The sequence below is a fragment of the Pelophylax lessonae genome, assembly GCF_965119305.1.
Source record: "Pelophylax lessonae genome assembly, chromosome: 5".
NCBI lineage: Eukaryota > Metazoa > Chordata > Amphibia > Anura > Ranidae > Pelophylax > Pelophylax lessonae.
The window spans coordinates 298146131-298170994 of NC_138772.1; positions in this window are offsets into that span (position 1 = coordinate 298146131).

The window sequence follows — 24864 nt, forward strand, 5'->3', positions numbered from 1 at the left end:
GACTCTGTTGGGGTCACTTGCTTTAGTGGATTCCTGGAGAGCCTTACATGCCGATGATAAAGACTATACTTACTATTCCCCGGTACATTCCAAATATTCTCGAATCGACTTCTTGTATGTTTCCCAACGGGACCTGCCGGACCTGACCGCATCACATATAGGCAACCAGACCATCTCGGACCATGCCCCTATCTCCCTGACTCTTACTGTCAGACCCAGAGACTCAGGAAAGGTCTTTAATTGGCGTCTGAACCCCGCGCTTCTGACCGACCCCCATATTCGAGATCACATCTCTAAAGAGCTGACCCTGTTTTTCGAGGCACTCGCACGGTCTACGGTGCTTCCTATGAATGTCTGGGAAGCTCATAAATGCACTATTAGGGGGACGCTCCTAATGTGGGGTGCCAGACGCAAAAAACAATCAGAGAAACAAACGACCGATCTACTCTCGTGTATTGCGACACTTGAGGCCACACATAAACAATCCCTTTCGAACGACACTCTCCAAGCCCTTATCTCTGCTAGGAAAGATCTGAGACAACTCCTAGATACCAAAGCCAGACGTCTGCTCTTCTACCGTAAACACATTTACTACGAACAAGGCGATAAGGCGGGGAAGTTTCTGGCCAGGTCTTTGAAAGAAGCCCAACTGGCCACTAACATCCCCGCTATAAAAAATAGGCAAGGGAATCTGGACAGAGACTCCCGCCTCATAGCTCAACATTTTCAGGATTTCTACTCCAATCTCTACAACATACCAGCTCGCCACAAGCCAGCCGCACTACATGGAGACAGACCGTCCCTTATTAGAGAATTCCTCCAAAACAGCTGTGACGAGACCAATCTCGCCCCATTGCATTGGAGGAGCCTGGTTGCCCGCCTGCTGCCTTTGGACTATGGACCAGACTTTAAAAGACTTTGACTCCCTGGCGATTAAACTGTATTCGTGGGGTCTGAGTGCCATTCACCTAATAATGTGCACTCAGACCTGAGCTATCTGGGGATATGTAACATGTCTATGTTTAATGTATAAAAAGTAACTTTATATATTTTAAAGCATAATACTGTATTTGGGTCCCCATGTGTGTAATGGAGTCTCGCTGTGAAAACTAGTTTTAGCTGCAGAGAGAGGGGGGGGGGATTGTTTCCAGCAGCCCCCTCCTGAGCAATGTCTACTGATTAACTGAGTGCTTTTGTCTAGAGTGGGGATGTTTTGCTTCTGGGAGTCTGTAATGTGATACATGTCTGTTTGTGTTACAGTCTTCCATTTGGTCCCCTAGGGGAGTGTCCACTAGGTGGGAGACCTGCATAAATACGGGGGCAGGTAGCCCTCAATAAACATACCACTGCTTGAGCCTCACACGGAGCCTTGTCTCATTCTTGGGGGATTCACTGTATGCTGTTGGAGACTGATTGCTAGGAGTGTAAGCTGATGTATGCTTTTCCTGTTCGTCTGCTAGCAGCTATTCGTGAGGTCCCAGGCTGGAGTGCTATTTTGTATCCAGTTCGGGAGTTTGGTGTCCTGCAAGTAGCTGTGCCTGTCTCTCAGAAAGGGGCATATCGCCAAAACGGATTTTAACCCCTTGTCTGCTGAAACGGTCCGTTACAACAGCAAACTCCCTAGGTTATTAGATTCGGATGCAGAGTCCCTAGAACAACCTTTCACGCACACCGAACTTTTGGCAGCGATTAAATCGCTCAAGTCTAATAAGAGCCTGGGCCCAGATGGCTTCACTGGCCATTATTACAAAACTTTCACTGATCAGATCTCTACCCCTCTCCTCACGGCACTGAATTCCCTCCTCTATGACTGTGCAATACCAACTTCTTTTTCACGAGCCCACATCACAGTTATCCCTAAACCCAATAAAGATGCCACTGAATGCCCTAATTATAGGCCTATCTCCCTATTGAACCTAGATCTTAAGCTGCTAGCCAAACTCATTGCCACTCGTCTCAGGTCTCTACTCCCACAATTGAAAGGCCCAGAACAGGCGGGCTTCATGCCGGGTCGTGAGGCTCGCGACAATGTTTTGAAATCTAACAGTCTGATCCACAGATTCCATATGGATGGTGTCGGAGGCCTTCTCTTGTCTACGGACGCGGAGAAGGCCTTCCACAGGGTGGCCTGGGACTTTATGTTTGAGACCTGTAGACACGTGGGATTGGGAGACCATATGCTCGCTTGGATTACAGCCCTGTACACAAACCCCTCAGCTCAAGTCAAAGTGAACGGAACCCTGTCTGAGCCGATACATATCCACAACGACACACGCCAGGGATGCCCACTCTCACCCCTTCTATTCATCTTATCCTTAGAGCCCTTCATTCGTATAATCAACCTGCACCCTTCCATCAGAGGTATTGAGGTGGGGGGTAGAGAGCATAAGATTTCCGCTTATGCGGACGATCTTTTGTTTTTTGTCTCTCTCCCGTCCACCTCGATCCCCAATTTGCTGGACATGTTTGAAATCTATGGCTACATGTCTAATATGCTGATTAATTACCACAAATCTGAAGCCCTAAATCTAACCCTGCCCTCACAACAGGCGAGTAGTATTCAACAGAATTGCACATTTAAGTGGAACTCGTCTAACATACAATACCTAGGTGTGCGACTCACCCAACATCCCAAAAACTTATTCGAACACAATTACCCCCCTCTCCTTGCCACCCTCACGAAAGAACTGCAAGGTTGGATGCCCCGATTCTTCTCCTGGTTTGGCCGGGCTGCCATCATCAAAATGGTGACTTTGCCGAAACTCCTGTACCTCATGCAGGCTCTCCCTATCACCATCCCCTCCTATTTTTTTCGAAAACTACGTTCGCTCCAGATTCAATTTATCTGGAATCGCAGACAGCCCCGGGTACATTTTGACAAGATGACCAAATCCAAATCCTTTGGTGGTATGGGTCTACCCAACTTTAAGCACTACTACTGGGCTGTTCATTTATCCAGGATTATAGATTGGAATTGCCATACCCGGACAAAGGACTTGATTCAGGTCGAAAATTCGTTCTTTGCAGGACCATTGGCGAAATTCCCCATGGATCCTGACCACATCTTGCCCTAAAATTCTGCTGACCCACCCCCTTATAGGCCCCACCCTGAAGACATTCCACACCATTGCGCAAAGCCATGACATATCTTCCTCTCCCGGCCCCTTGACCCCACTAGCACATAACCCTGAGTTTGCACCAGGACTGGATAACCCCCTATTCCTGAAGAACTTGCGAGACCCTCTACTGGCCAAGGACTGTTTGGTGGGGGGCGTTTTCAAACAACTGTCTGACTTCACACAACTTACCGCTAACCAGAGAATGCCCCTTTGGTCCTACTTCCAGGCTCGTAGCTACCTCACCTCACACAACAGGAAACCCCTAGTAAGCAGACCCTTAAGTGACTTTGAAACTTGCTGTCATCTGGGTGAACGGGTTGAGAAGACCATTTCCCAGACCTATGCCTGGTTACAGAAACACAACGATACCGGTCAGGACAGATTCAGAGAGAGATGGAGCTCCTTGTTGAACACTCATATCTCAGAGTCTCAATGGAAACGGGTTTGTACTCTTATGCACAAGTGCTCACTGAGCACGAAATTGCAGGAAACTGCTTACAAACTACTCACACAGTGGTATGCCTCGCCTGATAAAATTAAGAGATGGTACCCTGCCTCTGACGATACCTGCTGGAGATGCGGACTTGAGAAAGGCACTTTAATGCTCATCTCCACCTACTGGTAAAAAATTCAGTTAATATGCTCGTCCATTGTGAATGAGGAGATTACCCTCTCTCCTGAACTCTGCTTACTGCACCTCGGTTCAACACCACTCCAAAAATACAAGAATTCCTTCATCATTCACCTTATCAATGCAGCCAGGTCCCTCATCCCTTTGCATTGGAAATCTACCAAGGTCCCCACAGCCTCAGACTGGCTGAGGAAGGTCTCGGAAATCTGGGAAATGGAAAGGGTTTGCGCACTCACGAATGACAGAATCCCCGGATTCCTATCCCGATGGGACCCTTGGCTTAAATTCCAAACTTCTCCACAACATACCCTGTCTTTTCCAGGTCTACCCTGAGCCGGCCTCCTCGTAATTCTCATCCTTCCTGATCCCTCTCTTACCCACTCTGAACCTACTCTTTCTCTTACTAGTCATCTATACCTAGTATTGTAGCTCCGATGCCCTTCTTCAGCCCTGTTTTGCAACTGATCTGGTGCAGCCCATCGAACTTTAGATGTGTTGGTTTCTACATCTGCTAGTTCTCTTAGCTCAATATGATTGTATGACCATAGATCTTGGAAACCTGAGGATAATTTGTTTCGAAGAATTTGTTTCACATGATTATGTCAACACTTGTATACCAGACTCGTTTTCTCCAGAGCTACTTGCTTGCTGCTTTGTCCGTTCATCGGATCTTATACCTTTCTTTGATGCTCTCTAGAATGCCTATGCACTATTTTGTTACTCTTCTGTACACTACATTTGACTATTGTATGCTTTATTGCTTCGCTACGTCAGTTTGTTCAAGCTTTTCGATGCAATGATTCCTGCACAATTTAGACATGTGTGTACCTTGGCTTATAATGTGTTCTCATTTCTGTATTGTACCCCATGTTTTCAATAAACTTGATTGTTTAAAAAAAAAATACTTTGGAGATACCATATTGAGGTAACGCAGTGGTGGAGAGAGACAGGATTAAGGTCTCAAAGATGTAGATTGGGATGGTTGGAATAATTTGTGCTCTTTGCCCTAGTTTGGGGGAGATAAGGTGCTTCCAAGCCAGTAGCAAAGCTTGCATAGGCAAGGATAATTATGAGAGGTCTCTCTCCTGCAGCTGTCACTCAGGAGGAACAAGCAGAGGTTTCTGTTGGGAGTAAGGATCGACTCTATCTCTGTCCATAATGGGTGCTCCTTTAGCGAGAACCAGTGTTAAAGCTGATCTAATATAACAGCCCAGTAATAATCTTTCAGTCCGCAAGACCTGCACCACTTACAGATTTGTGTTTAATTAGACATGACTGCGGACATCTGGCCCTTTTCCCCTGCCATAGAAACATCCAAATGGCACCCGACAGGAATGTGAGATAGTGGTTCATTGCATGTATAGGTAAGGACCAAAACAGGTACAGTATTAGAGGGAGGATGTTCATTTTCAGTCCTGCTAGCCTGCCATACCAGGACAACTTGAATTTTGCTAACTGTTTGAGCTCTTTTTGGATCTTAGAGAACAAAGTTTTATAGTTGGGTGGAACTAAGGATTTAGTTGTGGCTGTGAGGGTGATGCCTAGATCAGGGATTTCATGGCATTAACCTTATAATATGATATATAACTAAACTCCATTAAGGTTTGGAAGGCCTGAGGTAGGGATCGGTCAGGGTTAGTAAGAAGGAGAATAATGTCATCCACAAAGACATACAATTTTTGTGTGGAGTCTTAAAATGTAAAGCGTGTAATGAGTGGATATGAACGAATGGCTTCTAACAGCTTGATCATTAGGTTAAAGATTGTGGACGAGAGTGGACATCTCTGTCAAATACCATTGGATATACCAAAGGATTTGGCCAATAAACCAGATGCGTTAACTTGTGCAGAAGGATTAGAATACAATGCCAATATATAAATGGTTTAGGAGAAGGGAAGGAGATGAGGAAGGAATCACTGGAGGGTAATATTAAAGTGATACCTAAAGAGGGAAAGGAGGCTAATTTATGTTCTAGCGAAAGATCAATAGCATTGTTAAATGTAGATCCAAAGCTATATGCAAAAGTTTTGACCTCTAGATTAACCTCCCTGGCAGTATGATTATGTCAGGAATTCTGTACCAAAAGCGGTACAATTTTTTTCATGGAAATTTGGCGTTATGTATTATAGGCCTACAATTCTTAGTAATTACTGACTTAAACCTGACCAAAACAAGACTCTAGTAGATGTCCCAGATGTGATAAATTTGAAACACAAACGCATGAATTATAATCTAATCAATAATATAATTTTATTATATAATATATAATATAATATATATAAATATATAAATAAATAAATATATATATATATATATATATATATATATATATATATATATATATATATATGTGTATATATATATATATATATATATATATATATATATATATATATTATATTATATTATATAATAAAATTATATTATTGATTAGATTATAATTCATGCGATATATATACACATACGTGTATATGTGTGTGTGTATATATATATATATATATATATATATATATATATATATGTATACATATACATACATATATATATATATATATATAATATAAATGTTATGTGTGTGTTTGTGTTTTGTGCAACGTTCAATGTTTGAATTTCCCTCCCTAGTTCCGCTCCCATGCAGCATTGCTGCTGCAGGGAACGGAACTAGGAAGTCATCACACCGACGGAGGACGTACGAGCGGCGGGGATCTCAGACGGCTGGCGATCTCAGCAATGGGAGATCATCGCTGGATCGCCAGGAGAAGGTAAGAGACACCGCTGCACGCTCTGCCCATCCACCCCGAGCGTGACTCGGGGATACCGATCCTAGCACAGAAAATCCACCCCGAGTCATGCTCGGGGTTACCGCTAGGAGGGTTAAAGAGCTTATGCCTAAGTGGATCCATGCAGACCAAACCGGATTTCTTCCGGGGAGGGAAGACAAAGATAATGGGATAAGAACCGTGCTCCTTATGCAAAAGATGAGAAGTGGAAGATCCCCAGTGCTATTCCTGTCAATTGACGCCAAAAAAGGTATTTGACAGGGTGGACTGGGGATTTAGGTTATATACAACAGAAGCAGTAGGAATAGGCCGAGGATGACCCAATAGGTCTATAGGCTGTCAGCCTACAGCATCAGTAAACGTGAATGGGATGTTGTCCATTTCATTTGAAATGCATATTGGAGCAAGACAAGGATGTCCGCTCTCTCCTCACCTGTTTGTGCTGTCACTGGAACCATTATTGGCAACCACACGAAATAGCACAGATATAGGAGGGATGAAGAGCATAAGGTAGCGGCATATGCCGATGACATTCTGTTCTATGTATCTAACCCAAGAATTACACTGTCAAACTTAATAAAAGAAATGACAAGGTATTGAGCACGTTCAAACTTGAGGATCGGGGGGTGTGGCTTGGTCCCGATCCAAGATGGCTGCTTAGCTCTGAGCTCCTCCGCCTCGAGGCCTGATATTTCTTTTAGCCAGCCCGTATACCCCTGTAATCAGTACTGAAAATTTGGGGAGTACCTCCAGAAGCTCCTCGGCCACCCGATCCCGCTCTCCCCGGGAGCCAGAGACGCAGGTTAGCCGCACAATCCCTGAGATCTTCCGCACGCAACCCAGGGAGACGCCACAACCTACCTCTTCTTCCTCTCAGGATTCCCGCTCCCGCTCCCCGAGCAGAACTCCTCAGGCCCGCTCACCATCTCCTGATGCTCCCAGACGCCCGCCTTCCTTATCCTTCGCTGACCTGCAAGTAATTGCGGCCGATATTAAATCGGATATTAAAGCCACCCTCTCTACTGTGATCGCGGAGCTCAGAAGTGACTTCCAAGCCATGGCGCTGAGGATGGAGGAGGTGGAAACTACTACGGCCCACCATGATGCCTCCCTCTGCCACGTACAGCAGGTCACGGAGTCTCATGCTGCCCTTCTCCGCGACCTAAACCGCCACGTTGAGGACCTGGATAATAGGGGCCGTCGTAAGAACTTGAGAGTCCGGGGTGTCCCTGAGAGTGTGGAGTATCAGAACCTCCCGCAGGCGATCTCTTCTATCTGCAATAACCTGCTGGGTAGGCCCCCTGACTCCCCTGTCCAGATGGAGCGTATACACAGAGCCCTTTGCCCCCGGGGGAGAGAAGCTGACCCGCCGCGGGATGTGATCTGCTGCCTGGCTGAATTCCAACTTAAGGAGGATGTGCTCTGCAACGCCCGTATTAGACAGCATATCACCTACCAGGGATCGTAGATTAAGCTGTACCAGGACTTTGCAGCGGAGACGGGAACTGCGACCTCTGCTGGATGAATTGCGCTCCCGCGCCATTATCTATCGGTGGAAATTCCCGTTCGGTCTCTCCGCCACTTCACAGGGCCGCACGGCTCTCCTATGGGTCCCGGAGGACCTAGAGCATTTCTGTGCCACCCTTGGTATACCGTATGTTCCCCTACCTGATTGGTACAGTGAGTTCCGCACATCGCCTCTCCAACGAGCCACTTCCATGGAGGGCATACAACCGGCTGGCAACTATGTCCTTGGCAGGCGCAGGGTGTACCCCTCCTCCCCACCTCCTGCTGGTAGAGATGGTGCCCTGCACAATGGAAGTCCCACGGCGTCTCCTGATCATAGGAGGGCGAGGCGCACACCGTGACTGCAGCGCCCTACTTGCTTGTGAGTACATGTCTCTCCAGTGTCCCGCGTTGTGCCTTAATGCTACCGTTGTAGCTGTTTGACTGCCCTTCATGTTGCCTGCCCATTGACTTTCCTGGAACTGAGCCTTATTGCTGCTGTTTTTGCCTGTCACTCTCTGCCTCGGAATGCCCTGCCCCGGGACTTGGACTTTTTTAATGGACATTGTTAGAGTGTGACACCGCTGGGAGTCAGCTACTGCTAGACGGACTGCGAGGCGCACACCGTGACTGCAGCGCCCTACTTGCTTGTGAGTACATGTCTCTCCAGTGTCCCGCGTTGTGCCTTAATGCTACCATTGTAGCTGTTTGACTGCCCTTCATGTTGCCTGCCCATTGACTTTCCTGGAACTGAGCCTTATTGCTGCTGTTTTTGCCTGTCACTCTCTGCCTCGGAATGCCCTGCCCCGGGACTTGGACTTTTTTAATGGACATCGTTAGAGTGTGACACCGCTGGGAGTCAGCTACTGCTAGACAGATTCCCGGTTTCACCGTGTTCCTGCTGTCTGATCTTTTGCTCCCCAGATGCCGGTGGCTGCTTTTGACCCCCCCCCCTCCACCCGCTGACCGCTCAGGGGGTCTGGTGTTCAATGCATCTCGCCATTGTCCCATCTTTGCCCTTTGCCTTATGGGGGATCCCTCCGAACGCTTTGCTGAATGATCTGTGCTGGATGATGTTTGCCCTTTCGGTGGACTGCCTTTGATGGACCTCTCAACCCGGATGTAGTGGTGCCTTCCTCTGGACTGCCAGGGACTTGGAGCTGTCCTTGCTCCCCGCGCTCAGATGAGCCTTGTCACCGTTGATTTGCTCCAGGTTCCTTGGCTTTGTTTTTGTTTGTCTTTTTTCCCTTTTTGCTATGATGCTACTTATGGGTTCTTGAGTCCTGCTGCGGGTTTGTATGGACCCTTTGCTCCTGCTCCCCCCTTCCCTAATGCAGGGTATTATCTCATGTATATTGTGCTGGGTACTGTGCTATCATTAGCGGGATTTGGGATGTTGTGGGGGGTGGGGGAGGGGGGGGGTGGCGTAGCTGTGGGTCGGGAAGAGTGTTCTATTGCTTGTGTTTGATGGGTCATCTTCCCCTTTATGCCTACCATCGGCCCCCTTTATTTGGGGTACTGCTTGGTACTCTATAGGGGACTTTGACGCTCTATTGGAGGTCCTTGACGGCGACACTGTTCGGTCGGACTTGCGCGTCCTTTTGGGATGCAGAATGGTTGGGGATCCCCTCCTCTGGGAGTTTCCTGGTGGGGGATGTCCCTGGAGCTGTTCTAGTGGAGGTTCGTTGGACCCCTGCATGTGTTCTTACCAACCATTGCCGCTTCAGGGCTCCAGGTTTCTTTATAACCAATTGTGCCATTTTTGTTTCTGTTGGTTTGGGATTTTAATTTAGAGCTCAGAGTCTATTGGGCAGGATGAACTTGTTTACTGTTGATGATTGCTATGTTTATGCTCCCTTTTATACCATCTCAGACACTGGCCCTTGATGGGTATCTCCTCCTCACGCAGACGTGGGGTCCCCTGCGTTCCCTAGGGGGTTCCCACTGTCTTGTCCTGAGCCCTGCGCCTCCTCCCCTTGTCTTCTTTCCCCTGTGGGTTCCATTGCACTGACAGTATCTGTGCTCCCTGCCTCCCCCCCCTGTCGATCTCCGGTTTTCCGTTGCAGTATTGCTTCTTTTGTTTATATGCCCCCCCCCATATTTGTCTATCACCTTCGGGCTATCTTCCTTGCTCCTACTGGCCATGTGGGTGCTTGGTGCTGCATCCCGTCTTTGATCCTCTTCCTTCCACACTCGCCAACGGTTGGGGCTTGCCTCTTCCGAACCTATTCTGATTACACCCCACCCGAGTGGGTGCCTTAGCTGGTCTAGTTGCATCCCCGGATATCATCCTTCCCCTTCCCTCCTTCTTTTCTCTTCAGCCTACCTCTGTCTTTCTACGCTACTCTCTAACTTTATTTGGCTGCTCCTTCTCCCCTCTTCCCTCCCCCCCCTCTTTTTTTTTTTATTCTCTTCTCCTCTCCCCTTTACCCTCCCCCCTCCCACCATCATGCCACATAATCCCCAGATCTGCTCCCCCGCTCAACGGTTGAAAGTGGTTTCTTTTTTTAATGCCAAGGGTCTCAACACCCCACAGAAAAGGTCTACTGTTTTGACACATATGCGCCGTCTCGGGGCGGATGTTATATTCCTACAGGATACCCATTTTCACTCTGATGCCATCCCCAGGTGCCATAACAAACATTACCCTACTGTCTTCCACGCCACCTCCGCAGATTCTAAAACTAAAGGGGTATCGATTCTCCTCGCCAAATCTCTGCCTTTCACGGTCTAAGGTTCTCTAGCGGATGCTCAGGGCCGTTACCTCAGGGCCGTTACCTTTTTCTAACGAGGTCTCTGAATAATAAGACAATCACTTTCGCTAATGTTTATAGTCCTAATTCCTCCCAGGTGCCTTTCTTTAGGGACTTCAATGTCCCCTTGGATCCTCTGATTGACACCTCCTCAGGCACCTCCTGCCTTCCTTACAGAGCGCTGAAGCAACTCAAGCTGTGTCTCCAGGAACTTCTCCTCCATGATTCCTGGCGCACTCTGCATGCCCAGGATAAGGATTTCACATTTTTCTCTCCGCTCCATCAGAAATACTCTAGAATAGACTATCTCTGTGTGTCCCAAGATGCCTTACTCTTTCTCTCTGAGGCCACGATAAAACCCTCTATCCTCTCGGACCATCACCCTGTCACAATGACATTGTCTATGCCAATTTCCACCCCTCGTGACAAAGTCTGGAGACTGGATGCTTCCCTGCTGACAGATCCCGTTCGTATCTCGGAAATCCGCTCCACCATTGCCGATTACTTTTGGCTTAACGCTACTCCTGATACGTCTTTAGTAACCCAGTGGGCGGCGCATAAATGTGTATTTAGAGGTAAATTGCTCGCTCTCGCCTCAGCTGTTCGGAAACAACAGGAGGCGACTATCTCTGCGTACATCTTTCTCAAAAACCACAAAGGTTCTCTGAATGTGACCACACAGGAAAGTGGCTACAAGATTGTTGCTCGGTGGTATCGCACCCCTGCACTTCTGAACAAAATCTCCCTTTCTCTGCCCCCTACGTGCTGGTGGTGCCTTGCAGATCGTGGCACCTTGCTGCACATTTTTTGGTCCTGCCCGTACCTGTCCACATTTTGGAAAGATGTGCACAGGATTGTTGAGCAGGTGACTACTTATGAGCTGGAGTTCTCGCCTGCCCAGTTCCTCCTGCATCATTCCCCCACTTCTCATGCATCGTACATGAAATCCCTGGCAATACATATGATCAATGCAGCCAGGCAATGCATTCCTGTGTTGTGGGCCTCCACGCAACCGCCTAAGATCAAACAATGGTTGCGCCATGTTGTGAGGATTGCTGAAATGGAAGAACTCATCCATGTAGCTCGAGATACGCCGACTAAATTCCACAAGAAATGGGTGTGTTGGACCCATTATATGACTACTACGGAATTCTCCTCTCTGTGTAATTCCTGATTCTGGGATATGCCTACTGGTGGATCTTTCGTCTCTGTTCTTATGTTCTTCACCTATGTGCTCTCATGTATGCCCACCTCCCAACTTTTTCAGACCTGCGCTCAGTCTGTTTCCGCATAAATAAAGTACCATGGTACTCCCCCTTTTGCCTATACCCCTGCACCCCCCCTTTTTTTTTCTTCTTCTTTCTCCTCTCTCTCCCACCCCCCTCTTGCTCCTTTACACTCTGCTCCGCTGTCTTTCCTCTTGGCTCTTGTTACCCTCCCTCTTTTTCTCCCCCCTCTTCCCCTGTCCTGCTCGGGTGCTATTGGGTGGTTTGGCTGGTCCAAATGGCTGGCACCCCTCCTGTCCTTCCCCCCGGAACCCTTCATTGGGTCTCCCCCCTACGCCGACGACTACCCCTCCCTGCCCCTGGACCTTTTTTGCCCGGGGGACGGGAGTACATCTCAACACCTCCCTGCTTCCTTTAGGCCCGTGTTCCCACATTAGGGATGCCCGTATTTTTGCAAGCCTCTACACCTCCCCCCCCCCTCCTGCTGCTGGGACTACATCTCTCCCTCACTCTTTAGACTTGGGGGTTTTTACCTTCCCATGGGCTCCCTTTTTGTCCCCATTATACTCATTTGAGCACTGGCCTTCCTAACATAGTTGCTTACTGTGCTATTTTCACTACTCTTGGTCTGGTTGCTTCTGTTCCAATGTCACCTGGGATAGTTGTCAAATGTTATGTTGATGTTATGCCATTGTTCTCCGTTTATGTCTGTATTCCCATCTGCATTCCATGCTTTCTGTAATTGCTCATTTTATTCCCAATAAAATGTTTAAAAAAAAAAAAAAAAACTTGAGGATCAACCCTGTAAAATCTAAAAATTTGAATAAAAATTTGAATAGAAAAGAAGAACTAGCTTTACAAAAAGAATTCCCATTTTCCTGGGGGAAAAAAAGTTCTAAAATATCTTGGGATACATTTAACATTGCCTCTAAAAAATGTATATCCCACTACTGAACGAATTTAAAACAGAAATTAAAAAGATAACAACAAGGCCACTATCTTGGGTACGACTAATAAATACGATAAAGATGATGATAGTACCAAACATCCTCTATAAATTTCAGATGTTACTAATATATCTACCACAGACTCATTTAAAAATTTTACACACAATGATAACAAAATTCATATGGCAGAATAAGAAATCAAGAATGCATCTCTCAGTACTAGGTAGGGGGAAGATACAAGGGGATTCAGCTGCACCGGACATTAAAAGGTATTATAATGCTGTGGTATTAACACAAATGATGGAGTGGACAAAAATAAAAAGTGAAAAAAAAAATGGGTAAATACACTGAGCAATGCACAGTTAAGTAATAATATTGTGGTTCCACAAAAAAATAGAATATTAAATGGAGACACGCATGAATTGACTAAGAATGTGTTTAGGGTATGGGATTTAATTTATAAACTAAAAAAATGGAAATATAATTCACCTTTAATCTCACTTATGGGGACAAATTATTTTATACCTGGTAATGGAGCACAATTTGGAGAATGGATAATAAAAAAAAATGCACAGATTAAAGATATAACAAAAAATGGAAAAATATGTCCATATTAGGAACTGCAACAAAAAAAAGGAATTGATGATAGTAAATGAATGGCGGTATTCTCAGTTAAGACATTTTGTGACAACTTTACCTCAGCCAATTAGATCGGAGAAAAATCTCTTTTCTTCATTTGAACACCTCTGTAGTATGCAGACGACACCACAACACTGTATATCACAGATCTATAAAATACTCACAGAGAATATAGGATTGAGAATAACGCCATTCATTGAAAAATGGGAAGAAGAGCTGGGATCATGGCCAGAGGGGCAACAAATAAACAAAGTACTGAGAGTGGTAGAGGCTATAAATACGGTAGAGATGAATTGTAATTGTTTGTCCAGATGGAATATAATACTGGTTAAAATACATAAATATAAACCAGAGAAAACCTCAATGTGGTGGAGAGGATGGTACTATGGCACATATATCGTGGCATTGCCCAAAGATACAGGATTATTGGCAGAAAGTGAAACAACATATAGAGGAAATTACGGAAATATACATGGTGATGACCAGGGGAGGACTGGGCCAGGGGGCAGGGGGGCAATTGCCCTCTGGGCCGCTCTGATGTTCTGTAAAAAGGCTGCACCCCTTTTGCCACAGACATGCCTAAAGGATTCCTGGTGAAGAGAAGTAAAAAGTCCCTGCCACTAACCTACTGAGTGTGGGTTGAAGACAAGGACAGAGCGCAGGCCTCCTTCCCCAGCATGGATGGTGTAAACTGTGTATGAGCAGAGGCGGGTTCCATGCCCCACTGGAGAATCTCCTCCCCTGGCCAGCCCCAATAAAGCTGTCCCAGCTCCCTCCAACTGCCCCCTGCTGGCCAGGTTGGGAACCCAGATTCATTCGGTGAGTAGAGAGTACCTGAAGCAGGGCTTCAGCCTGGAATGGGGGTCAGTCGGAAGAGGGAGAGTGGGAGGAGGGCTGAGTCGCTGCACCATGGGCCTCTGATTTGTACTTGCCCCCTGGGCCAAAAGTTGCCAGTCTGCCCCTGGTGATGACCCATGGGTCTGCCTGTTTCATAATACAAAAAATACAATAAAACAATATAAGAACACGGTAGTACCTTACTTAATAAAAGCAGCAAAGGGGGCAATACCAAAAAAGTGGTTAGACCCTTAAAGCCCTACGATGAGAGATTGGTTTAAAAGAATAGAACATATATATGAAATGGAATACTTGATTTTCCATTATATGGGAAAATAGGTAAAATTGAAGAGAATGAGGGAAATATGTGGAAATTTGAAGTGAACAAGATGGGACAGAGAAGGAAGAAAGATAGAAGAAAGGAAGATATAAAATGGCAAAATATGGGAAGGGGAGTGAAGGAAAGGTTAATAGGGATTTTTGTATATGATTGTTGGACTATAGCTATATGTGTTGTTATCCCTTTTTTTATTGTAATTATGGGAAAAATTATTAAAGGATAAGTAAAAAAAAAAAAAAAGAGTACAATGCTAAAATAGCAGACATTATTGGCTCTGTGAAACCAAATTGACTCAGAACCATGGACATGTACAGCCAGTGCACCCTATCGGACACCTTGTCTGCATCAATCGAAAGAAGCAGAGAAGGCGTTCGTGTTTTTTCAGTGTGGTGCATATTATTCAGGAGTCTCCTGGTCGCATCAGTTGTCTGTCCACCTGAGACAAAGCCCATTTGGTCTTTTTTGATCAGGGAAGGGAGAACAAGCATCAGAGGCTTTGCCAAACGCTTTGCGTAAACCTTTACATCGATGTTCAACAAGGATATTGGGTGAAAGTTAGCAGGAATGGTGGGTTCTTTCCCAAGTTTGGGCAAAGTTACCACCTGGGCCTTCAGCATCTCTGGGAGAAATGAGGAGGTTTTAAACTGCTTTAGAGAATACTGCATTTAAATGTGGGGAAAGAACAGAACTGAAGATTTTGTAGTACTCATTTGGCAGACCATCAGGTCCAGGGGATTTTCCATTGTGTAGAGAGAAGATGGTATTTGCAATTTCTAAATCGGAAATTAAGCATCTGAAGTTATTCCTCTGACATCGTAGGAAGACATAAGTTGGATAATAAGTATGTCAGATGAAGAAGGTTGGGGGTATTAGGGTGTTCGCTTAGGTTGTATAGGGTGCTAAAATAGTTCACAAATTCATCAGCTATCTCCTGAGGGTTTATTATCTTATGCCTGAAAGTGGGATGGATGAGATGGTAAATGCGGTATCTTGCTTGAGTACCTTTAAGCCTGTTCATTAGATATTTATCCGCCAGCATAAAAGTTAATTTTCAGGCGCCTGAGATGTTTATCATACTGTTCAGTGAGATGGGACCTTAACTCCCCTCATAGTTTAGTAAGGGAAGCAGAGATAGAATGGGAAGGTGATTTATTTCTAACTTCCAATCTATGGATTTCTGAGAGAAGTTTATCAAGGGGAAGATTGTATTGTTTCTTGGCTTTGGAGCTTTGTTGAATACATACAGTGTCTTGCGAAAGTATTCGGCCCCCTTGAACTTTTCAACCTTTTGCCACATTTCAGGCTTCAAACATAAAGATATAAAACTGTAATTTGTTGTGAAGAATCAACAACAATTGGGACACAATCATGAAGTGGAACGAAATTTATTGGATATTTCAAACTTTTTTAACAAATAAAAAACTGAAAATTTGGGCGTGCAAAATTATTCAGCCCCCTTAAGTTAATACTTTGTAGTGCCACCTTTTGCTGCGATTACAGCTGTAAGTCGCTTGGGGTATGTCTCTATCAGTTTTGCACATCGAGAGACTGAAATTTTTGCTCATTCCTCCTTGCAAAACAGCTCGAGCTCAGTGAGGTTGGATGGAGAGCATTTGTGAACAGCAGTTTTTAGTTCTTTCCACAGATTCTCGATTGGATTCAGGTCTGGACTTTGACTTGGCCATTCTAACACCTGGATATGTTTATTTGTGCACCATTTCATTGTAGATTTTGCTTTATGTTTTGGATCATTGTCTTGTTGGAAGACAAATCTCCGTCCCAGTCTCAGGTCTTTTGCAGACTCCATCAGGTTTTCTTCCAGAATGGTCCTGTATTTAGCTCCATCCATCTTCCCATCAATTTTAACCATCTTCCCTGTCCCTGCTGAAGAAAAGCAGGCCCAAACCATGATGCTGCCACCACCATGTTTGACAGTGGGGATGGTGTGTTCAGGGTGATGAGCTGTGTTGCTTTTACGCCAAACATAAAGTTTTGCATTGTTGCCAAAAAGTTTGATTTTGGTTTCATCTGACCAGAGCACCTTCTTCCACATGTTTGGTGTGTCTCCCAGGTGGCAAACTTTAAACAACACTTTTTATGGATATCTTTAAGAAATGGCTTTCTTTTTGTCACCCTTCCATAAAGGCCAGATTTGTGCAGTATACAACTGATTGTTGTCCTATGGACAGAGTCTCCCACCTCAGCTGTAGATCTCTGCAGTTCATCCAGAGTGATCATGGGCCTCTTGGCTGCATCTCTGATCAGTCTTCTCCTTGTATGAGCTGAAAGTTCAGAGGGACGGCCAGGTCTTCGTAGATTTGCAGTGGTCTGATACTCCTTCCATTTCAATATTATCGCTTGCACAGTGCTCATTGGGATGGTTAAAGCTTGGGAAATCTTTTTGTATCCAAATCCGGCTTTAAACTTCTCCACAACAGCATCTCGGACCTGCCTAGTGTGTTCCTTGTTCTTAATGATGCTCTCTGCGCTTTAAACGGACCTCTGAGACTATCACAGTGCAGGTGCATTTATACGGAGACTTGATTACACACAGGTGGATTCTATTTATCATCATTAGTCATTTAGGTTAACATTGGATCATTCAGAGATCCTCACTGAACTTCTGAAGAGAGTTTGCTGCACTGAAAGTAAAGGGGCTGAATAAATTTGCACGCCCAATTTTTCAGTTGTTTTATTTGTTAACAAAGTTTGAAATATCCAATAAATTTCGTTCCACTTTATGATTGTGTCCCACTTGTTGTTGATTCTTCAAAAAAAATTACAGTTTTATATCTTTGTTTGAAGCCTGAAATGTGGCAAAAGGTTGAAAAGTTCAAAGGGGGCCGAATACCTTTGCAAGGCACTGTATGCCCCGTATAAAGGATTTGTGCGCGGACCATAGGGTATTAGGGGCCGAAACTGAATTTGCATTAATAGAGAAGAACTACCTGAGATGCTGAAGGATAACTTTAGATAGGATATTGTCCTGCAATATTTTAACATTGCAACACCAAATAGAAGACCTGTGGGGGAGATTCTTGCTCTTCTATTGTTACCATATTAGCAGCGTGGTCTGACCACATTATGTCTTGTATAGAAGAGGGGGAAATCTTCTGAAGAAGCCATTTATCTCATACAAACAAGTCAATGTGGGAGTAAGTATGATGTCCAGAGGAGAAAAATGTATAGTCTCTCTCATTGGCATGTTGGCACCTCCAGACATCATAGAACTCCTCCACATGGAAAAGGTTTCTCAATAAAGGGGAGCATCCTTTCGAGGGGGATCTAGACTCAATCCATGGATTCACTATGAGATTAAAGTCCCCACGCATCAGTAGTTGGCCAGATCTACAAAGAGCAATGGTCTTGAAGACTCTCCTCAGGAACCTAAGCTGGGAATAGTGTATATGGTAACCAGGGTGTATGGCTTGGAGTTGAGATCGAGAAAATACATTTGTTGGAGAAGCATGGACTTTGAAGGCACTAAATAATTAAAATAACAATTTTACTAAATCACAACTAAAATGTACATCAAAAAAGGTGTTTAGTATATGTAACCATTGTAGCTGATTAGCAATATACAGATATACAAACAACAATACTGGTAATTGCGGTAGTTATTGAATATGTTACATCAGGAAGATCTCAAAGAGGGTGACAGGTGTGTGGGCTGCCGTCCAACGAGATCGATCAATGTGATGATAGGTATACAGAGAGTTCATAGAACCAATTTGCTCGACATGTTTAGCTTGGATAGCTTCATCTGGAGCTAGTAGTAAAATGCTCTGTATAACAGTGTAGACATTAAATCAGGCGTAAAGCCATAAAGCCAGGGTATGATGATAACGAGGAGGGTAAAGTAAACTGGCAAGGAGCAGGTCAGAGACAATAAGCAAAAGTGCAAATGTTATCCGTATAGGGGTATGCGTCTGAAGTTTGTTAGATAAACACCCATTAAGTCCAGCCAGTATATAAATGCATGTAGAGGATGAGTAGAACAGGGCTGTCTGTCCAAGCAGATCAGCAGGGGTCGCTGTAACGGTTCCTACACAAATCTTCACCCTCCCCGGATGGGAATATACCAGCCCACACACCTCTCACCCTCTATGAGATCTTCCTGATGTGACATATTTAATAACTACTGTAATTACCAGTATTGTTGTTTGTATATATGTATATTGCATATTGCTAATCAGCTACAGTGGTTACATATACTAAATGCCTTTTTTGAGGCGCAATGTCCACATTTTTGATGTGCATTTTAGTAATGATTTAATAAAATTGTTATTTTAATTATTTAGTGCCTTCAAAGTCCATGCTTCTCCAACAAATTTATCTTCTAATTAATTTGGAATGTGGCACTTAATTACATATAAATATGCGCTTAGTTTACTGCTACCTGACTGCGCATCTAATCCAATTATTTTGGAGTTGAGATCACCCAAAATAATGATGAGTCTGCCCTCTGAGTGCAGGTGGGAGGACTTGAGCTGGAAGGACACAGACTTACCGAGGGCTAATAGGACACCTCTTAGAAGATATGCGGGTAGTCTCTGTGCATACATTTAAAGGTGGCTGCCTTCTGGAAGTGGGTTTCCTGTGCAAAAACAATGCCTGCTTCAACTTTTGTTGCCTCCTTCCAGAGGGAAAATCTCTTGGCAGGGTGATTGAGACCCTTGACATTAAGGGAAAGGCATTTCAGGGTCATATTAGATAATGGTGGATGTCTTCTCAGTGAGTGGTGGTACGTCTGGGACCAGGGATGTCAGTAGTTACATAATAGGAACATAATAATAAAAAATATGTCCCGGAGAGGGACTGTCAGCAGAAAGTAGAGGGGACATGGGGAATAGGGTCGAACATTCCCTCAGCCAGGGTCTGTGGGTAATTGTGTAACAAGATGAAGTTAGGAGCCTCCAGATGACTTCTTTTTGGGTGACCGCTTGCAGGAGACCACTTGCCAGTTGGAATTTAAAGCTGCAGGTTGTTGATGATTGGCTTCCTTGGAGGGTCAAGGAGAATCCCCATGTTGCAGAGCTTGGAGACCTTAGTCCAGAGTTGTTACCTTCACTGTCTCTCCATTGTGGGTAATGGAAAGTGTGACTGGATATTTCCATTTGTGGAGAATTTTATAGTTTTGCAGTGCCTTTGTTATTGTTGCCAGATTCCTGTGACATTGGAGAATGTGCTGTGAGAGGTCTGGGAGAAGTTGTATCTAGGAGAAATGTTCCGGGACGTTTTCATATTGTCAGAAAGCTGACGGGAATTTCTCCTTTGCCTGGATGGCAAGATCTGGGCCTGTTAGGGATGGCACCAGGGAGGAGAAGAGCTCTTGGGCAAATTGCTGCAACTGGGAGCTAGACAAAGATTCAGGGATTCCCCTAAGTTTGAGGTTATTTCTCGTAGACTTATCTTCTAGGTCTGCTACCTTGTCTCTCAGCCATGCGATTTCCTCAGCATGGGTGGCATGGGCATCGACCATGGTGTTGTATGAGGAGTTATAGTTGCCCAGTGAGGACTCCAGCTGATTCACCCTGTCCCCCAGTATCTACAGTTCCCCTTTAAATTGCTGAACACCAGCCATCATGTCAGAGTGTAGAGATGAGTGCAAGGAGAGGAGCATATCTTAGAGTACAGTGTCCGATACAGTCTGCCTCATGGTTGGAAAGGCAGATATAGGATCAGGAATGGGCTGGGGCTCCCTTGCATGCTGTTCCTGTGATGCACTCACCTTCATGTCTGGGTCCTGCAGGGACTTCTGAGGTGAATCCATGCGTGGCTTTGATTTCACGTGGGTGGTGGGTGTAGATGCCCCTGATGATCCTCCACCGCCCTGAAGTCCAGACAGGCCATTATTGTGTCCCTGGGATCCATACTCTGTGGTCATGGCCTGTGGCCGCCACCATTTTTTTGAGCCTGCGACCTACAGGCTGGAAGAATCCAGCCAGCGTGAGGGGTTGCGGGGGGATTCCTGCAACGGTGAGACATGCTGCTTGGTGTCTGCGGGTGGGAGATGCTTTTAGAGGCTTGCCAAGGGCAGTGGTGGCTCAGATGGCAATGGATTACCCCAGTGGCTGAGCGGAGCTTCGGGCTGTTGCAGCCATCTCGATGAGCAGTCGCCAAGCCCCCATGTACATTTTTTCAAAACTGCGGATGAGCAATCATCTTGCAGAGCTGCAGGCACTGATGTATGTATTCTGAAAGCAACATCCTGGGCAAAAAGCAGAATAAACAGATCAGTGCTGTAGATGATTGCCATTTCTGCAAAGCAAACAGGAGCAGGAACAATATCACACAGCAATAAAATAACATTAACTCAAAAAAATAACAACTTTTTTCTCAGGCACTGATGTATGTATTCTGAAAGCAACACCTTGCTGCTGTCAGAATAAACAGATCAGTGCTGCAACAGAATGGTGTTCCTGCAAAGCAAAGTTTCCTCTCAAACCAGCGATTTGCACCAGTGCCTCGGCTCTCCGGAGATTCTTCCTCACAGAGCAGAGGCTCAGGAGCCTGCCTGCTTGGGCGCCCCCATTGCAAGCTGCTTGCATTGGAAGCACTCAACAGAAGAGAGGAGTCAGGGACTCCAGTGGGGGACCTGTGAGGAGGATTGGGGCTGCTCTGTGCAAAACCACCGCACAGAAGAGGTAATAATAACCTGTTTGTATTTTTTTTTTTTTTTACTATAAAACTTTCCAGCCTTTGATTTTAGGGTCTCTCAAAATGTGATAGACATTCTACTAACTATGTAACATCTTTTGAGACCCTTGTGTGTGAATTGTGTGGCCTAGGCTGAGTCATGCTGTACCCTATATTAATACTCCACTAGTGTGTGGTAGTGACGGAAGCAGTCCCTGATGCAGAGACCAGGTTGTCCATAACAGGAGGGACAGAAATAACGGGTGTCTAATCTTACACTGTGTCTTCCAAAGACACAACATTTCCTTTGGGCTGACTTTAAGGTCGGGGTACCAGGGAGGTCATAAGGAAAATGCCTCTCATGCAGCCGACTCACTACAGCTAGATTTGGGGTTTCAGCAATAGCACTTCCAGTTGCTTTGTAAAGTACTATATATAGCCAATTTAAATAGACACCTTTTTGTACCAGTGTCTAAATGCAGAAAACTAAGTATGGTTTCATTATTTGATCTTTGAAGTCCACTCCTCCCATATTAAGATTATAGCAATGAACACAGAGAGGCTTTTCAACAACACTAGATGCCGGGCAAATTTGGATTATTGTATATGCATGAATGGAAGACAGGACAAAAATATCCTGTTTGTCCTTCCACTTTACTGCGAGTAATTCACCAACCCTCAAGCAGGCTTTCTCCCCCTTTCTAAATAGGATGTTTTTAAGGCTGTTGGGGGAAGCCCTGGCAATTAGGTTTCCTGGTGCCACGGCAGCTAATTCTGAGATTGAATTTTTTTCTAAAAAGTGGCACGCTTATGTAGGCCGCTGGAGCCTGCCAATCAACCAAAAGATAGTTCAGCATAAGTACTGGCACCCTGCTGCATATAACACAAGTAATGCATTCCTAGCACTTCAGCTACTTGGTATTGTGTGCGCCTCACCTTGGCAGGGACTTCTTCGCCATTGTCCGATCTTCCTGTCTGGGCACCGCTGCCTTCTACAGGTTCTTACTCTGAGCCTGATTCTGACAGAGAGGACTCCCCTTTGCTCTCATCCGTCATACTCAGAATCCTGTAGGATTCTTCACTAGAGTACCTTTCTTTAGACACTTTGGGCACTACATTTACATACTTAGTGCCTAATGGGTAATGGGAAAAAGAGCTCTTGCTGGCTGTCAGGGACTGTTTGAATGGCTAAAAATAAAATGTACCTGCTACCTGCTCTACCTGATGTTTCTAACACTGCAGCATTGTGTGCAATGTATTAGAAGTGGCAGTTATCTACTGACACTGCATTTGTTGGGGGGAGGGGGTGACAAGAGGGGCTGGCAAAAAACAGGGCTGATCCTGCTAATACTGCATTTTGGGAACACTATACTAAGGGGGGACAACAATAGTATAGTTCTGTTCATGATAAATATGTTGATCTGTAATTACACAATGCTTGCAATGGTGGGCATCTGCGACCTATAGTGACATAGTGATAGTGTGCAGGCAATTTAACGCTGACTGGCCTTGGCTGAGAGGGATGCTAACTGACCCTGATGCTATCTGATGTTGCAAGTGAAAAAAATACAGTAATCAGTAAAAAATACCGTAATAATAGTACTTGTCGGGGGGACAGGGGTGATCAAAGGGTTAACAAAGGCAATTAAGGGGTTAAATCTCCATCAGAAGAGAGAAAATGTGCTACTACCCCAAATGATCCAAAAATCTGCAACTCCATACATGCTCTTAAATATCTTCAAATGTATTAGTACTTCATAAAATAAGAATATGGTACAAATAGTTAAATGTGCTTATCTAAGGTGTGCGGTTGCAGTGTGCTGCTTCAACTTACTATGTGATGTTCTCCTCTTTTCTTGGACAGAAAAGAGTCCAGAAAGAGAAGAAATTGTTAGATTGTGTGCCTGTGCTTACTAACACAGGCTGATCTGTTTTTGGTTGCAGGTGATCAGCAGGGTCTCAGCCAAAATCATTGACATGCTTGTCCTGCAGCCAATGTCAGTGGGGGTTACCGGGTACGCACGTGTACAGGTACCGGACATACAGGTACGTTGCGGTGCCTGTACGAGCTGCCCCACCACAGTATATGTATTGTGACAGGTCGGCAAGTGGTTAATTGACCTAGCTGTCTAAAAGGAGCATTTAGAGAGTTGAGACAAACCATTAAACAGCGAAAAGGGTGTTGTTAATGGCCAATGGTTAGCTTTTATTCACTTATGAAAAACTCTTATTTCAAAAGGAAAAACAGTGTTGATATAACTGTTTAAAAAGTGTTAGCTGTAGTTCAGCTCTAATTTTCCATGTTCATATAAATCTGATAATGCTTTAAATACTACTCTTCCACAGACAGGCAAGGATCCTGGCGAAAGGTGTCTCTGTTGTGGAGAGTGGAAACACTCTAAAAGCAGCAAGCATCTTACTGACATGATCACCATGTGAAAATAAGCGGTAAAAATCCTAAAAAAGAAAATGGATTATGTACTAAAATCTTAACTGATGGTTATTAAAAAATAGGTTTGGTTAGGTTGAATATGCAAAACTACAAAAAATATGAAGGTTGGCTACACACGACAAAATTAATGAGATGTAATACTGTATATTAGTCACACGTGTTTAAAGACAATTTACTATAATTTATAATGTTACAAAAATAAGAAGTAGATAATGTGCATGCACTGTATATGAATCCATTTCCTCTAATTATATTGTCAATAATTTGGGGGGCATTGTCTATGTACCTAAACACATACAATTTTCCAGGTGTAAAAAGATAACGCCACCACACACTGGATAAGTTAGGACTGCTCCCTCCAAGGCATTTCACCCAATTTCTCTATGACTAAGCACTGATTGGTTGAAACACATTAGAGAGGGAGGTCCTAGGGCAGGGACTGTCATTGCAATGCTTGTGGATATTTCTTTTAATACATGTGGATAATAGAAACTTAGCCAGTGTGCTGTGGCTTTTTCCTTTTTGCACTCAATCATTGACTGTGTTTGGTGGTGGGGAAAATCTGCTTGGAAAGGAGCTTTCTTAGTTCAATGACATACGCTTTTCTGTTTGCTGACTACGTTGTCCACAAGCTTTGCAAATTATTACAAGTCATTTTTTTCTGAAGAAAATAAAGAAATAGAAAAATAAATCTACTGTCCTACACTTCTGAGCCATGTTACACTATAGCAAAAAAAAAAAAAAAACAATTTAATACAGTTAAACTTTATTTCAGGGCCACCAGCCACACTGACAACTAATTACTGAAAGTAGAGGTAGAGATGAAGAGACAAAAGTGCAAAGTTCTTTGCGCAATGTCTTCATTTTGCAGAAAAGAGCACCTCGAATACATTTTTATATCAATTACCAGATATCAGAACCTTGGACGTTGGCCACTAGGTATGTGCTTTCTTCCCTTAAAGCAACTTCTGTTAAAGCAAAACTTCTGTTTTGTT